The sequence below is a fragment of the Choloepus didactylus genome, chromosome 3 (genome assembly GCF_015220235.1).
Source record: "Choloepus didactylus isolate mChoDid1 chromosome 3, mChoDid1.pri, whole genome shotgun sequence".
Taxonomy (NCBI): Eukaryota; Metazoa; Chordata; class Mammalia; order Pilosa; family Megalonychidae; genus Choloepus; species Choloepus didactylus.
Genome location: NC_051309.1, coordinates 76,406,569 through 76,423,157, shown reverse-complemented (window position 1 = coordinate 76,423,157; position 16,589 = coordinate 76,406,569). Strand labels below are relative to the sequence as shown.

At 36.5% G+C, this 16,589-nt stretch overlaps 1 protein-coding gene across 1 annotated transcript in view; it reads left to right on the top strand.

Annotated features, from left to right (window-relative positions):
- GC (GC vitamin D binding protein) overlaps positions 1–2,426 on the top strand; it is a 36,837-nt gene extending 34,411 nt beyond the window's left edge. Inside the window, exon 13 of the mRNA XM_037829945.1 lies at positions 1,492–2,426. The gene's annotated coding sequence lies outside the window, so the exon portion shown is untranslated. The remainder of the gene's footprint in view (positions 1–1,491) is intronic.
- Positions 2,427–16,589: the final 14,163 nt, after the last annotated feature.

Here is a 16,589-nt window from a genome sequence, read left to right as displayed (position 1 = left end):
TTGAAATAAAGTCGTTTCTCTTCAAGGTATTACTTGATATTCAGAAAAACATTTATGGAACCAATCTAGAAATAACAATGCCACCCTTAAATATTTTTATTAGGTTTCCAGAACCCAGTTACCAAATTGTGGCTTTTGCATTCCAGGGAGAATTTTGCAGACCTATAGAACAATCCTGGATCCATTCAATTCTCAATTCTCTGCAGCTTTGCCACCAAAATACCAGAGTCCCAAGGGCCTTAACTTAATGATTCCAAAATAAGTGAAATTGAGCACTCCACCCCCTAGAATAACCCATTTTTCTCATCATATTTTAATTGTCCCAGAATATGTCTATTTTGTTCTGTGATTTTTCTCTCATTATAACAGGTAGGCTTGACACTGGCAGACGTAACAAATTTTTAGTGTGAAACAGTTCCTAAAACCGTTAAGCCAACTTTAGCTGAAGTAGTATTTCTTTTCAATAAAAACCTATCACCTTTCAGTTAGAGATTTGAATAGCTTACAGAAGTTGAAACCTTTGTCTCAAGATATTCCAATCCTTTGGGCACACCTATAATTCATGTCCTCCAACCAACAAATTGATGCCATTTCAGTCTTAACTAAGGTCTTATTATAAACCTGAATTGTCATCTTGACAGTTATTGGTCCACTTGATCAATTTCTTTCTTCAAATCTTTGAGGCCCAGGACTGATTGTCCCCTGTTGGAGTTGGAATCACTGTCTCTTAATAAATCCTACAAAAGTCAGTTATTTTTTTTTTCTGTAGGGTTTTAGTAGGGTTCCTTGTGTTGCCAACAGATAAGAAGTTGGTTACACTATAGAACAGACAAGATAAAAAAATATTTTAAGTAACAGATTCACACTCAGCACAGTCAGGTACTCACACTAGGAGAAAAACATAACTGACGCTGATTGAGGGAAGAATAGATTCATGTCTCTCATCTCACTCTCACCCCAAAGCATAAGTTCATTGAGGAGAATGAAAGATGGAATTTCTTGAACTGTGCAAATAAAACAGCCATACAGCTCGAGTCTAGTGTCCTAGAACATAGAAAAATATTAAGGGGAGAAACATTTGTCTCAATAAAAAGTAGTAGGTAACTTGACAAAAACTCACAGTCATTGGTGTTTTACTAAAGAAACACTGTTGCATTATTGTCTGACTAGAGGCCTCCATATGCCATTCATTGCCTTTTTAGCTCTGGCAGTGATTATTCATTCTCTTAAAGAAGAAAGTTCTCAAATCATTAATTTAAAAAAAATTCATTGTACAATGTACAATCACACAGGTCTTAGGAATTTCTTACATTTTTTAATCTGGACTCATCAGATAGGCTACAGTGGATATATGGGCTGTGGTGGACAGGTTTATCTTTGGCATTAACGTATAAATAACATGACCTTATCTGCATCTATTGAACAGTGTTATGATTGTTGCCCACTAGCTCTGTTTTTCTAACACATCACTCATTTCCTTTGTTCTCATAGACCCAAAACTGGAACCACCAGCAGGAATGACCTTTGTTGGTCTAACCTAAGCAAAACCATGAGCTTCTGGGAAGATGACTAGGATTCTCCCTGCCTTTTCCAGCTGTAATGTATCATACAAGGGCATACAATGAAAAGTATGAGAGATTTGCCATTAAAATAAATTGAAATATAATGCAAACCATAAATACAACTGAGAATGATGTCGCTATGTTGAACTTCAGTACTGTTTCAGTTTCTTCTATAAATAGGCAGCCCAATCTCATGACCTCAGCTTTTTTCTAGATCATCTCTATGTCTCTCTAAAAACTCACAACATTAATCATCCATTTTACTATTCACAACAGACTAAGCTCCATTCCTTGAATGCTTTTTGGGCTTAGTAGGCATCAGTAAGGAGAAGTTAGTCTTTCACTGTAAATAGCCTGGGATATCTCCCAGCTGCAAGTTGCATGGCATTGGTTAGGTAGTGTCTGCCTTGCAAAAAGAAAATCTTTGTGACCTGAATAAGTTTATTTTTTCTAAAAAAGACTCTTCAGAGAAATTTACCAATGTGAAGTCCTAAAACACAATAATTCTTCAGCTTAACTCAATTTACCACATTTAAACTGTATAAACTATACATATTATTGCTTCTATGTGCCTTTTGGTCTAAGGAAAATGAAGTTGTTCAAATTCAACATATTCTGGTTTGAAAGAAAGATTATATTTTCAGAACAGATACCTTTCTGAAACTAAATACACCAAGGAAAACCTTCTATATGCAGTCAATTGCATCAGAGAATTTGAATTCACCTCATGGTAGATGTAGTTATATGGTAGAGATGAAGCATATTTCATGGTAGATAAAATTGGAGTCAAATTAACCCAAATCACTCCCTATTGCTTTCTCAAGATTCAAAGCTCCAGCAGGTTCATTTTATTTACTTGACCAAGGTCAAGTCTTAAGCTGGTAGGGGACTGAGAAATAAAACGCCTGCCTCCTTTAAGTTTCTATGATAGAAAGTGCAGCCCTCTCTCCCACAAAATTCCAAAATAGGAAACTAATCTCAAATAGGCAAGTTCTTCAGATTCCATGAAGTCAAAAAGCAACAAACTACCCATTACGTGTTCAGGAAGAATTTTAGATTTTTTTTTTTTAATGCTTTCATTTTCAAATACTATCTTACTGAAACTTTAAGCCAATTCTGAGAAATGTTTACCACTGATAATATATGAGGAGACTGAGACTCCAAAAATGTGGATGAGTGGTCCAAGATCCCAGAGTTAGCAGAGAACAGAAAAGGGACTTAGCTTTCTATTCCAGTGTTTCATGGAAAGTTAACGGGCATATCAGAATAATGTGTTCCCTGACAAAAGTAGTTTGGAAACACAGTATAGTATATCTCTCTCTCGAAGAGTCACAATTTACTATGGGTAATTCAGTGTTTCCCAAAGTTTTTTAACCACAACCCAGAATTATTGCTTTGCAAAATTAATTTTTAAAAATTCTGCTCTGTTCTTAGTTGAAAAATTAAATTTAAAAATTGTTCATTAAGTACCGCAAACTGTTGAAAAATTAAATTTAAAAATTGTTCATTAAGTACCGCAAACTGTTCCATTTTGGTCAAGTACTTTTATTCCTGGCCTGTCATTATGTATTCAATAAATATTACTTGATTGGTTGAAGTAGTGCTTTCATGGTTCCACTGGATATGTTTTCCAGAAGGATCTCAACATTTCTAACCATGTTTCCTCATATCACTGACCCTAATATCTTCTGTTACCTTAGCACAAGAGTTTTAATTTTAGATTGCATACACATAATTCTGTCCACATTTGTTCCATTTTGTAAGTGGCAGAGAACTTTTGAGAGGATATTGCCAAAATTTATGCTTACTTCCTAAGTGCTGCCCAACATTGAAGAGATGCTTTTAAATTTCCATATACTACAGACCATAGCTCATTTTGCTTGTCAATTTCCCTCATATGAGTAGTCCTCAATTTTTTAGTACCTCACGTATCGCCTTCATCCAAGAACCTGGGTCTTCAGGGTGATGAAACAAATGAACAAAAGTCTACTTTATTTCTAAGAATGACATTTACAAGCACTCTTATTTTGTTGTTGTTTACAAGCTTTAAAATGTTTCAAGTTACAAAAGCATTATAAATTTCACTGCTCAGTCTTAAAAATTGTTATAAACACCCTCAGTTTTTCAATATTAATAGGTCACCCCACTAGCGGTTCTTAAACAATCACCAGAGAATTATCACCTTAAATGGTCTAAAAGGATGTGTTAATACCTCACTGGAAATTCTTGGGAACCAACACTTTTTATGGAGATGTTAATTTAAAAACATAGCAAATGAAAATTTGTTCTATTTTGTCATGGAATTCAATGGCAATAAGCCCTAATGAAACAAAAATTTGAACAACTTGACACTTTACCCAATTTCCACTTGAAAATAAATAGCTAAAAATAACAAATCGGCTTAGAAAATTGTGTTTGGCCTCTGGTCATCCTTTAATGAACCTCTCTCCCAGCAGAAGTTACTCCCACCCAAACTTTATATCAGTAATTCTCAATCCTGCCTGCATATTAGAATCATTGGAAAACTTTTAAATCACCAATGCCCAGACACCCAACCCCTGGAAGATTTGAATTTAATTGTTCTGGGGTGCAATCAAGGCTGAGAATCACTGCTTTAGAATCTTGGTGCCCTCACACAAATTAGAAAAAGGAAAGCATCTGAGATCAATCAACTAAATGCCAACTGGCCAAGTGACTGGTCACACCATTAGCAAGAATAAATTTCTATCATTGCATTATCACAATCCAGCATTGCATTTTGAGTATTTTGTCCTTATAGAATAAAACTTTTGTCACCCATTAAAGAAAATCCAGTTATGGACAATCAAGTTGAAAGGTGTCCTTCCCAGAGATTATTTCCTTATTCATTTTTTCCAGGATCTGAAATATTCTCTTCCCAATTGGCCAACAAAGCACCTAACTGTTCCCTCCACCACACCCCCCACCACAAGGCTCCTAGTTTCATAACATGCTTTCTGGCAAATTCGTTTGCAATTAACGATAGTAGTATTTACTTACCCCTTCAGTAGAGTACAACTTTGAATTCCTGTATTGCTTCTACCCCTGGAAGCAAAGTTTCTAACAATGAATTAAGCATCTGTTTCCACATTCTTCAGTAACAGAAGTATGTGCCTTTGCATCCACTGTATACTGTACAATAGAATAATTAAAAGCCAGTAATCACTAAAAGTAGAGAAATGCCTTTTCAGATAAAAACCTCTGCTTCCACCTTGTGGGTGGCAGATCTAAATGCAGATGCCTGTGCAGAAATAGATTGTAAAATCAGATCTTAAAATTGATAATATGTCACTATCTGGAATATGCTACATTGGGCTACAGTTTTATTTTGAACAACATGAAACACTTGGAGCAAATTAGCAAAATACAAGAATTTTCAACTTTTATTCTCAGAGATTTTTGCAGTTATGACAGTCTGGCAATTTGTACATACAGACTAAATGACCCATCCAAATTTTTCTTTTTGTTCCTGAGAACATTTAAGAATTTGAGGGAAAATTAGGCTAATTTTATTTCTTAAAAAAATAGTGTTAGTGATGGAGTAAGAATATCTTCCCAATTATTAAGGTCCTGCTAGGCTTAGGGTTTAAAAATTTAAGGATTGTAATAATACTTGACTTTTTATATACTTTATTCTTTTCGAAAAACTTCCCTGCCTATTATCTCTTCCAAGCTTCATCACAATCACACAAAGCAGATGTCCAGTTACATCTAATTTAGAGAGAAAATGGAATCCATGAGATGAAAGTGCTAATAATGAGGTCACAGCTAGCTAACAGCAAAGGCTCATCTAACAGGGAACATTTACCGAGCACTTTTCTTTAAATTAGGTACAGCAGCTACTTTGTAACTGTGCCCCTGACATAATGCTTTGTAGCAAACCAGCCTATGAAAAGCACATAAACAGTAACAATCATTAACTTTGCTTACAAATCTCAGGGTATCTCATGCCAAACAGTGGCTAGGACTGGGGTCATCCTGAAAGCGTTTTCATTAATGTGACTGGCACCTGGGCTGGAAGCAATCACACAGGTGGAGTTGGAAGAGCTGGGGTTCCTGGGGCATCAATCTCTAAGAGGTCTAGGCAGCCTCAGGGCAGATAGACTTTTCACAAGGTGGCTGAAGAGTCCCAGAGTGAGTTTCCCAAGAGAAAAAAGCAGAAGTTGTGCTCTTTTTCTATTTGACCCGCACAAGGCAAGCAGGACCATTTCCTCCAATTTCATTCATTGACACAGTCCAAAGGCCCACCCAGGCCCAAGGGAAGGGGAAATAGACTGCATGCTTTGAGGAGTGGAATATCAAAGAATTTGCAGATGTTTTTAAACCACCACATATACATTAGCTTCATTAACTGCCAAGAGTGAGGTACTACCATTATTCACATTTTATAGATGGGGAAGTTGAGGCACAATGTGATTAAATAACCCTCCTAAGGGCAACAGAATTAGGGTGTGAATCAAGATAGCTGGACGTTTAACCTCTATACTCTCTTGACAATGAAAATGGGAGCTGAATATACATGGTAATTCTGAAGGGTATTTTACTGTCAACCACAATTATCTGGTTAAAAAATAGAAAATCATGTATTTACATTTCTCTTTATCCCAGTTCTATAAGAAAATCAGATCAAGCTGAGCTACATTTTGCAGAATACATATCTTTTAAATAAACATTTATTGAAGACCTAGTCAGCATTTAGAAAGCACAGTCCCTATTCCCAAAGGAACTTCTACTTTAGTAGGGAAGGAGACATGGATACTAACAAACCAAGGAGCCAATGATGCAGGCAGAGAGAAGGAAATCACTGAGGATGAGCTGAGAAGAAAAGTCGTCAGAGGCAAGTATCCAAATCTGAATACTGGCTCAGGCTTTTTAAGGTGAAATGGCTCTCTGCAACTAAGTCAGCTCCAGGGAAGATTGCCTTGTAAGGCTTCTTGTCCCATACCAGGATCACACCCTCAGTTTTTATTTCTCCTCCTGAATTTCACCACACCAAGTCAGCTTTCTTGAAATTCCATCTGGGTGTTGAACTTAAAAGGACAATAAGAATAAAAAAATCAATTATTGGGGTCTAGTTGAAAAGTCACCACAAGTTGTTTGGTTTTAAGTTTTCATGTGTTTTCGTGATCGAGGGGAATATGACACATCAAATAATAAATCAAATAAATCATGCTGCCACCTCTACAGAGTCAGGTTTGAGACCACCTAACTGAAAATAGGAAGGAAGTAAAATGTGTTTTCCAAGGCCCTGAACAATCAGATCTGGATTCTCTTTTGTATTTTTAGGATCTTCCTTATTTACTGAATCTCTCCCTCAAGGTTTTCTGTGTTCTGATAACAGTCATAATAATGTCTATGTTTGTATATTTCTTGGCCCTTTTCATTGCATTTTTGTTATTATTATTATATTTTCTATGCTTATTCAATCTCCAAAATGGAATTATACCTTAAGGTGACTTAATTTAGTATTCTCTTTCCCTGAAATATTTGTGTTTTTTTAAATATATTGGCTGAAAACAGAAGCCAAAGGACTCAATACATAACACAAATTTTAGAACTACATGGATAGGGAGAAAATATTTTAAAACAGTAGGCTTCTCCGGTGGATAGTATCACAGCATGTGCACTTCCCTCTCTTCCCATTCGTATTCTCATGCCTGGACCTACAATGTCAATGTCAGGTCTGTATTTTACATATTCTGAACTAGATCAAGTAGGTGACTTATTCCTTTTCTCCTCCCATGCAAAAGCAATACACAACCTCATCCAAACAGGTTTAACAACAATGACTACAACAACACAAATTTGCACCCAGACCTGTCAGGACGGTGACCTGAAACAAGCTGCTGGATCTCTCCCCCAAAATCAAGTTGGGCAGAATCTATAAAAGCAAGAAGAAATGAACAATGATTGAAGGAACCAGTATCCATAAGAATCCATGAGAACCTTAGAGAGTCTGAAGGCTGGAGATCCCCTAAAAGGCAGTCTTGAACTTAGAACATTGGAGGTAAAGAGAGATTCCTCCACAGTAGGTTCAGCTTGGGACAGGAGAAGCTAGAGGAAAGATTTTAAAATCTGCTCTTGCATTTAGAAGAGTTTAAGATTCTAATAAAATCATAGGAGATAGCTTGAATAAGTGAAAAGAAACTCCAAACTCTTGGAGAGTCGCTTGCTATCATAAAAAGGTCAATTCTCCCTCAATTTATCTATAAATTAAATGCAATCCCCATTAAAATTTCAGATGAGTTTTTGATTGTCACTCAAAATCCTATTCTAATATGTATGTAGAAAAATAAAACTCTGCAACTAAATTAGCCTTTAAAAAGAAGTGTAGGAATGTGTATTCCCAGCTATTAAGACATAATACAAAGCCATAGAAGTAAAACCAGTATGCTTTTGGCACAGAAAATACAAATAAACAGAATAGAACAGAAAGTCAAATATATATTGTAACTTAAAACACTACTATGGTGGCATCAGAAATCACCATGGTAAGTTCGGATTGTTTTGTACATGGTTTACAAAACTTTTTCTACTATGCATGGAAAAATAAAATCAGAACCCTATCAAAACAGCACATACAAAGGCAGACTACCTATAGATTAAAGACTTAAAAATAAAAGATAAAGCTCTGATATTAATTGAAAAACTATGTAGATAAATATATTTGTAATGGGGGCAGGAATACCCTTCTTAAGAAAAATTTTAAAAGGACAAACTACAAGGCAAGATACTGATGAATGTTATTACATCAATATTAAGGAGTTCTGATTAACAAATGATACTATGGATAAAGTTCACAGACATGCAGATAGGGAGAATATATTTAAAATTCTAAAGCCAGTAAATGATTGAAATATAGAAAACATAATGAAATCCACAAAGAAAAAGAGAAGCCGCAAAGTAAAACAATAATACAACAGTCAAAAATGGCAATTTATAGATGAGGAAACCCAAGACTAACAAGTATATAAAGAAAGTCAAACTCATTAGCTATCAGATAAATGCTCATTAAAACAATAATGAGATGTCACATTACTTCTGTGAGACTGAATAAAGCTGGAAAGCTGGAATGTGCCAAATGTTGATAGAGATTTGGAGATGAAAGAATCCTCATTTACTGCCGACTGGAGTGCAGCCTGGTGTAAGTGCTCTGGAGAGAAATCTGGATATTCTAAAGTATATACTGAATGTGCATAACCTATGAATTCTGCCCTGTGTGTGTGTGTGTGAGTGTGTGTGTTTTTCTCACATAGCTCCACAGGTCCATAAGGGGACATGTATGAAAATGTTTTTACAGCACTGTTTTTGGAGCCAGAGAGTAGAACAAAAACTGTATATCCAGTGCCCTAAAAGAACAAATAGGTAAAATGTAATGTGATGGATGTACACTATGAAGAACTACACAAAAATTAATACCACTTTAAGATGTACATACAGCAATAAGGATAGAGCTTTAAAAAAATCATAGTTCTGAGGAAGAAAAGCAAAAATCCAATGAGATTTTTAACAAACAAAACACATGAATTAAAATACACAATCTACATAAATCAAAATACATTCGTAAAAAAACAAATGTTTGTATTTAACAAGAACACATACAATGAAGGGATTCATACTATGTGCCTAGAATGATAACCTATAGGTAAGGGAACCTGGGGTATGAAGAATGAGGATAAATTAAATAAGAGAAAAGAATCTTACATGGGCCAAGGATGATAATGTGCATAAACTGATGAGTATGTTTCACATCATTAAACTTCTGCACTTGGAGTCCAACAAGAAAGAAAAAATATTCTAACCCTGCTCGTTCCAAGACACTGAAGACCTATTTTCCAAGAAACAGAATTAGTTCTAAATGATTATGGGATCTAAAACCTCGAAATACTATTCCAGGACTTTATCGTGAGGGCCAGTCCAGGTCCATATCTTCCATGGCTTCCTCCAAGACCTCTCCCATGGTCGGTGACAATATTTGGGGAAGGAAACTACATGGAGTCCCAAGTAATTCCCCAATGCAAACCTTCCAGGGCCTCAGACACCATGAATTCTTGGCCCAGGCTCAACCTGTCACAAAGGCATTAGTCTCAGAGACCAGTTTTGCCTAGTTACCTGCCCAGAGACTACTGACCCAAGGGCAAGGTTGGAACTTAGTATTTTCTTTGTACTCTCAAAGAGTAGCCTACTTCATCATTTAATCTTGTGATGACAACCAATTCCAACAATTGTTGAGTGGGGAAAAGGGATAATAGCTCCCCCAACAATAGATGAATTGGGTCCTACCATGGTAGCATATCCTCCCCATTGTACAGAGTAACACCATTATTGTAATAGCATCAGAGGAAACCCTGCTCTTTCCAAGACACTGAAGAACTATTCTCCAAGGAACAAATTTATTTATAAATTGTTAAAATACAGGTTGGTTCAAGAGATGTTATCTGATTCGTGGTACCACTGAGCTAGACCTAGGTTTAGATAGCTTCAAGATGTCTAAGCCTGTTAATAATAATTATTATAGCAGAAAATTATTGATTACTATGTGCCAAGAGTAGTTCTAGATACTTTATTTGCAGTATCTCATATTCATACACACACACACACACACACACACACACACCTCCACATGGTAGCTACAATAGTTATGCCAATTTTATACATCAAAAACTGATGCAAAAAGAGAACAAGTGACTGGCTGAGGGTTTCTCGTTAGTAAATAATAGTGGAGCTGGAATTCTAATCCAGGCAATCTGACCTCAGAGGGTGTTCTCAACCATTATATCCCACTAGCTCTGCCCATTGGACATAGTGGTTAAGGAATAGCAGCTTCTCCAAATTATGGCCAAAGTTATGATACAAGAAATTGTTCACAGCTTGGTCAGAAAGGCATTTTTCCACTTATATATTATAGCAGGTTCATTTGTATATGGTTGTCTCGGTCCAAAGCTTTTAGTTTTTTAAAGGCTTTTTTAAATGGTGGTGTTCTGAAATTGCTTGAAATATGGTGGAATTTTTTAAACATATCCAGAATCCTGCAAAATTGAAGATGATAATAAATGAGTACAATGGAAATGGTTAGACACTTGAGTATGGTTTCTACCTACGAGAATGTCTTGGAGAAGCTTATCAGGAGCATATAGAAAATCAATATAGTGGCACAAATTTCTCATATGACAGAGATCACCCAAAACAAAAACAAAAACAAAAACTGCTTCTTCCTGAGAAGAGCCTATGTTTCACTTGTTCCAGGTCCCCTAATATTTTTACAAAAGAACACCACCTGTTAAACAATTCTTACTCCCCCAGATATTTAGCATATTATTTTAGGTATAAGAATTGAAGAAACAAACTAGGAAATATGACAAGGAGAAAATGATCCACAATTGTAGGTGACTTTCTCTTCCATGTATAGATTCAACTTACCCATACTTGTTTTTTAAAAAGTTTATTGTGGTAGATCTTGTGTGCCACTTGATATGCAAAATAAATTTGTCAAAACTAGAAATAAAAATATTTTTTGGAAATAAGCTTCTTTGAAACTTGGTACAAAACTTTCCTATGAATATAACTATAATAGCATCAGATATATTTTATATAATGTATACTGTGGTTAGCGCTACTCATTTTTTCTTTCATTAAACTTTTTTTAAAATATTCACCAGCAGCCTACTGTCATACAGTCTACTTTTAGGCTATAAGTAATCATGTGTCCAGAAAATAGAAATTTATTCTACCATTAAACAAAGATGAATATTATAGATATAAGTATAGTAAAGATATGGGTATAGACATAGCCACAAAATATACACAGAAATGGATGCACAGATGTGTGCTCATATTACATACACCAGTTTTCCTTTCCACTAATATAATTAATTGAGCTGACTGGCAAAATAAAAAGCTGAGTGATCTTATATTCTCCAATAGGCTCACAATACTTCAGACATACACTTTGATTTTGGATTTCATAAATTGAAAGGACCTTTTCTTTCTCATTTGAGGAATCCCGGAGGAAAAAAGCACTGAACTGAAAGTGAAGAAGCCAGAGTTGTACTCCCAGTGTTGCCCCCATCATGTTGTGTGACCTTGGTGATATCATTTAACCTCTTCACTCTCAGGGTCTCCCATCTATACGATTGCTGGCAATGGACTAGATAACTGCTACCATTCTTTATTCACCCCGTATTCTCTGCATTTGTGTTTGATACTGCTCTGCTCTCAGTACCTGAAACTTCTTTGGAAACTGTAAATTGCTCAGTTGACCCACTAGATGGTAGCAGATTGCTGGTTACTGTATGATTTGAGAAAACCAACTCATTTTTCATAAAGCGGTCAATTTTACTATCAAAAAGTTAGCAGAACTTAGCGTTGGTTGTCAAAAGACTTGAGTTTTACTCAGCTCTGTCATTTACTACTTGTATGATCTTGGCCAAATATAAATTTTGGGGTTTCTGACTACCCATCATAAAATCAAAGGGTATTTTCCAGATCTAAAATTATCACTGAATAGTGTCACCATAGTAAGAATAAAATACATTTAACTAGTAATGTCCTCTTTGCTACTGTGAGCCATTTAAACAATCTGCATTTCCACAACAAAAATTTTTACTTTCTAGCTATGAGACCTTGGGCAATTATCAATATCTTTCAGGTTTCTTATCTATAAATTGCAAGTAATAATATAATTTATCTCTAATGGCATATTGTAAAGGTCAATTAAGATAGTACAAGTAAAGCAGTCAATAAATATTAGATACTATTATGCTATTGCTGCTTTTTATTATTATGGTTCTGTCCCATTTGACACTGCCAGAACATTATTCTCACCAGCCTTCTTCCACTTAGGGCATAAGCCAACGGTTTTAGGTTGACCATGACATAGATTGAGTCTGCACAAAACAGCCCATGGGTCCAAGGATTTCTGGTGGAATGCTCTCTAGTGTAAGTTGCTACAAAAAATTTCAGACTTTGGAGCTTTAAGTCCAGAAGGAGTCTAGATGCTCTGGCTTAATCAATCCTCACAAAAACTTTTTGACAGGGCCCTGGAAGGGCCCTCTTATCTGGGTTAGCAGCATGCAGTCTCTTGACTTCTCCATTAAAGAAAGGGTACTGTGGTAGGTTGAATTATGTGCCCCAGGGGGGAAAAAACAAACATGTTCTTGATCTTAATCCCATTACCATGGGTGTGAACCCATTATAAATAGTACTTTGTTTTTAGCTAAGGTATGGCCAACCAAATCAGGATGGGTCTAAATCCTATTACTGGATGCCTAATAAAGAGAGAGCCATGGGGAGGAGTCACAAGGTGGAAGTCAATGGAACCAGAAAAGAAAGAAGAGGACATCACATGTGATGGGAAAGCCAAGGAACCCAAGGATTGAAGACCAGCCAGAATGCCACCAAGCCTGGAAGGAAGCAAGCCTTCTAACCTCTAAAACAGTGAGCCAATAAATTCCTGTTGTTAAACCCATTGTGTGGCATTTGTCATAGGAGTCAGGAAACTAGAACAGGTAAACTTGGCAGGCTTGCAATCTTAGCAAAGACCCACAAAAAACAGTAACCCTGAAAGATTCTTAACCTAGATTGCAAAAGCCAGTGTATTTGGTTCCTCCTTGAATTAGCTCTGTTTATTCACTATAGTCATCAATTACATTGCTTCTAAAGACAAATATTCTATTACATGATGTCTAAGGAGAGTTGTTATGTTCCCTTAGATATTGGTTTAAGGCCTTGAAGATATGAAATACTGGGAGGCCAAAAGAATTGTCATTAAAATAAATAAAATTCCTGGGAGCCATCTTGTTTCTTTGCCCCATTAGCTATCACCATATTTGAAAACAAATGTTATAAGCTAACATTCAGGTGAAAGGCAGATCAAAGACTGACTGTATTTAGTACCAAGAACCATCCCTTTACTCACCCCTCCTCCTTTTCCAAGGTACTACACTGCAATAAATTTCTGGTATTGATTTCTTTTTTAACTTAACATTTAGCATTTAATTTATATAGCAGTAAGATAGACATGATAACTTGTTTTGTGCAACAGGGTGAGACCAGTCAAGATATCAGTTATCAGTGATGACAAGGGAGTGGTGAATCAGACTATATCACCCAGCCTCAAAGATCAAGGCAGGCCACAAGAAAGCAGAACTGGAGATGAGCTGGGTCTAGAAACCTCTCACACCCTTTATTCTTAGTTCCTAACAGGGATGAAGATGAGAACCTAGAGACCAAGGGGCACTCCAAGATCTGAGGCTACTAGGAGTGTGGAAGAAACCAGGAAAGAGTGCAGTTACCCCTCTAATGAGGCAGAATTATGAGTCTATTTTCTCAGCCAGTTCTTATTCATAAAAGACGCCATAAGACTTTCAGTTAGGTAAATCAGATAAAAATGGTTCTCAAATGCTTATCTCCTATTTAGAATGAGTAATTAATACAAAATAGAGATAGGAAAAGAAGAAAGAGACTGACCTAGAATTATTTATTCTTTTGAGATGAGAAACTTCTGCAGACAAAGACCAGCTATCCTACATCACACTATAGGCTCATCAATGAGGGCAAAGATCGAACCCAGTCTACCCTTTTTATCACCAGTGACCAGACTGGTTCTAGGCACGCATATGATCTCAGTGAATGTTTGCCTTCATTACCATTGTTGTAGATGATACAACTGAGTGTATACCTAAGCAAAAGCTTGTAATACTGTCCTGCTGGTTGCCAAAGTGCAGAGTCATAAACCTCCTAAGTTTTAGCCCTCCCCTGACCTGCAAGCTGAACACGTATTCCAGCACACGAACGAGTTCAACCATACCCGACAAGAACTGAAGACAGGAAATTGGCTTCAAAAAGATGTGAACTTCCTCCTTGCCTATCATGGTTAGTGGCTCCTGGCACCTTGGACACCATTCTAGTTAATGGTGAATTCTGTAGAATTCTTTTATAAACATGATAGGCTGGAAGCCAGAAGTTCTGTATCTTAGGCATAGTCTTTGTACCACTTAGCTGTCTAACTCGGAGCAACTCATTTAATTTCATTTTTTTTTTGCTCATAGTTTAGACTAATTATCTCTAATGTCCCTTTCAGCAACACTCTGATTCTAAGCTGTTCATCAAGAGAAGAAAAATGGATTGCACAGACTCAGTATTCCTGATCTTCATAAATTCCCACGCAGTCTTTTACTCCCCCTAATCCGCATACTTTTCAGTGTGAGAACCACTAAACTGCTTACAGGAGATTTACTGGTGACACAAACACAAGGAGGATTCCAGCAAATTACATGTGATCATCTTTCTGTGTGCTTTAGGGCAGTGTGGAGTCCTAACTCTCACCATTTTGACCCATTCCTAAAAAGAAAATTCTATAAAAATATAAGGAATCGTTTTGTTCTATCCAAGAAATATGCAATTAATCACATGCAATTAATTGTCTATAAGTTTTCTATAGATGTTGCATGAAAATGATGAAATTAATGAAAGCTGACAAATTAAACCATCAATAGACAATTGAGTAGAAAAATAGGGCAGTAAAGGTATAATGCTCAATTTGCAGTCCTGTGTCACTGTGGCTTATGCCACATGATGTCTAGAGTTGAACAGGACTCTAATCCTTCAACATGGAGCCTTCAAAGAGGCTGAAAGGGGACATGGGATAATGAGTTTGGGATCTGGGGCAGCTCTGGGTACAGCTATGAAGAAGAGATGATGAATCTCATATAATCCCCTCACTGTCATGATCCCATCAAGGCATCCAGAGTCTTCTGTCAATTTTACAATTGCAAAGCAGTTCAAAGTGTATTACCTTCCAATCTAATAAAAATTTCCTATCCAGTCCCAGTATAGGTGAAGGCAGAGGAAGCACATTTTACCCTTTTTTACTGAATGCAGCTAAATACCTAGACAGAATGTATGAAGCAGATACTTGAAGATTTTGAAAACTACGTAGCAGCAGACAGATTAGGGAAAAAGACAAAATTTGAAATACCACCGAACCAGCAATGTATTTAACATTTTTTTTCCCTACCAGCATCCCCTGGTCTAAAATCAAAGCAGCCTAACACCCAGAAGTAGGCATCAGTACAGACAGAAAAGCTTCAAGAAAATCCCTGTAACTTAGGCTGGAGAAGTATGTAAAGGGTCACTTAGCAGCACAGAGCAGGAGCAAAGGGGCCTGCAGTCACCTAAAACTTCCTCTCCACTTGGAGGAGCTATGGTCCCAAGACCCAAGAAGGTAGGGTGAACCTTCACTGTTTTATTCTACCACTTATCCACAGACACTGGTGGAGTTTTGTTAAGTTCCTGGTGGAGCAGGATATAAAAAGGTCCAGCTTTCTAGCAGGAAGACAGAAAAGGGTAGTTTCAGGGAACTAGAAAGTAATGTGGAAATCATAAAGAGACAGAAGCTTTGAAAAATTACCCCCTAAAGTTGGTTATGAATTCCTGGGCTCACCCCCAAGCTGTACGTTCATGCATCTGATCCTAACTAGCATGCCAAAAACTCTGAGAACTAAACTAAGAGTTAGATCATTGTCTAGGTCTCAGACTGGCTGCTAAATGACACACATGCACAGGTCAAATCCAAATAGAACTGAAAAAACCTTGAAAATTCCCTTGAAAAGAGGCAATATCACAACAGACCCTGCAGACATTCAAAGGAAAATTAGGCGATATACATAAATTCAACAACATCTTGCTCATAAAAGACCGATTTCTCAAAAACCACAAACCACCTAAATCCACTCAATATGAAATATAAAACTAGAATGGTCTCATAAGTATTAAGGAAATCAAATTTGTAATGATAAACATTCCAAACAAGAATCCCCTATGCCCAGATGGTTTTACTGGTGAATACTATCAAACATTAAAACAAGAAATAGCACAAATCCTACACAATCTCTTCCAAAACATAGAAGGTGAGGAAAACTTCATAACTTGTTTTATGAAGCCATGCAATATACTAATACCAAAATCAAACAAAGACAGTACAAGAGTTTAAAAAAAATGATAAACCAA